Genomic DNA, 2,120 nt, shown 5'->3' on the forward strand with positions numbered 1-2,120 from the left:
TCCTTTATCAAAGATAAGGTGACCATATGTGCATGGGTTTAACTCTGGGTTTTCTATCCTGTTCCATTGATCTATATTTATGTTTTTGTGCTAGTACCATACTGTCTTGATTACTGTAGCTTTGTAGTATAGTCTGAAGTCAGGGAGCCTGATTCCTCCAGCTCCATTTTTCTTTCTCAAGGATGCTTTGGCTATTCGGGGTCTTTTGTGTTTCCATACGAATTGTGAAATTTTTTGTTCTAGTTCTGTGAAAAATGCCAGTGGTAGTTTTGATGGGGACAGCATTGAATCTATAGATTGCTTTGCGTAGTAGTCATTTTCACAATGTTGATTCTTCCAATCCAAGAGCATGGTATATGTCTCCATCTATTTGTATGATCTTTAATTTCTTTCATCAGCGTCATATTTTCTGCATATAGGTCTTTTGACACCTTAGGTTGGTCTATTCCTAGATATTTTCTTCTTCTTGTTGCAGTGGTAAATGGGAGTGTTTTCTTAATTTCACTTTCAGATTTTTCATCATTAGTGTATAGGAATGCCAGAGATTTCTGTGCATTAATTTCTGGTTTCAATTTTTCACCATTGAGGACGATGTTGGCTGTGGGTTTGTCATATATGACCTTTATTATGTTGAGGAAAGTTCCCGCTATGCCTACTTTCTGCAGGGTTTTTTATCATAAATGGGTGTTGAATTTTGTTGAAAGCTTTCTCTGCATCTATTGCGATGATGATATGGTTTTTCTCCTTCAATTTGTTAATATGAAGTATTAAGAATCATGAAGTATCCTTGAATTCCTGGAATAAACCCCACTTGATCATGGTGTATGATCCTTTTAATGTGCTGTTGGATTCTGTTTGCTAGTATTTTGTTGAAGATTTTTGCATCTATGTTCATCAGTGATATTGGCCTGTAGTTTTCTTTCTTTGTGACATCTTTGTCTGATTTGGATATCAGGGTGATGGTGGCCTCGTAGAATGAGTTTAGGAGTGTTCCAACCTCTGCTATATTTTTGAAGAGTTTGAGAAAGATAGGTGTTAACTCTTCTCTAAATGTTTGATAGAATTCGCCTGTGAAACCATCTGGTCCTAGGCTTTTGTTTGTTGGAAGATTTTTAATCACAGTTTCAATTTCACTGCTTGTGATTGGTCTGTTCATATTTTCTCTTTCTTCCTGGTTCAATCTCGGCAGTTTGTGTATTTCTAAGAATTTGTCCATTTCTTCCAGGTTGTCCATTTTAATGGCATAGAGTTTCTTGTAGTAATCTCTCATGATCCTTTGTATTTCTGCAGTGTCAGTCGTTACTTCTCCTTTTTCATTTCTAAATCTATTGATTTGAGTCTTCTCCCTTTCTTTCTTGATGAGTCTGGCTAATGGTTTATACCAGCATTTAGTTTTATTGATCTTTGTTATCGTTTCCTTCATTTATTTTTCATTTATTTCTGATCTGATCTTTATGATTTCTTTCCTTCTGCTATCTCTGGGGTTTTTTTGATCTTCTTTCTCTAATTGCTTCAGGTGCAAGCTTAGGTTGTTTATTTTAGATGTTACCTGTTTCTTAAGGTAGGATTGTATTGCTATAAACTTCCCTCTTAGAACTGATTTTGCTGCATCCCATAGGTTTTGGGTCATTGTATCTAGATTCTCATTTGTTTCTAGATATTTTTTGATTTCCTCTTTGATTTCTTCAGTGATCTCTCATTTATTAAGTAGTATGTTGTTTAGCATCCATGTGTTTGTATTTCTTACAGATTTTTTTACTGTAATTGATATCTAGTCTCATAGCGTTGTGGTCAGAAAAGATACTTGATACAATTTCAATTTTCTTAAATTACCAATGCTTGATTTGTGACCCAAAATATGATCTATCCTGGAGAATGTTCCATGAGCACTTGAGAAGAATGTATATTTTGTTGTTTTTGGATGGAATGTCCTATAAATATCAATTACGTCCATCTTGTTTAATGTATCATTTAAAGCTTGTGTTTCCTTCTTTATTTTCATTTTGGATGAGCTGTCCATTGGTGAAAGTGGGGTGTTAAAGTCCCCTACTATGACTGTGTTACTGTCGATTTCCCCTTTTATGGTTGTTAGTATTTGCCTTATGTATTGAGGTGCCCCT

Source organism: Physeter macrocephalus, chromosome 18 (assembly GCF_002837175.3).
Source record: "Physeter macrocephalus isolate SW-GA chromosome 18, ASM283717v5, whole genome shotgun sequence".
Lineage (NCBI taxonomy): Eukaryota > Metazoa > Chordata > Mammalia > Artiodactyla > Physeteridae > Physeter > Physeter macrocephalus.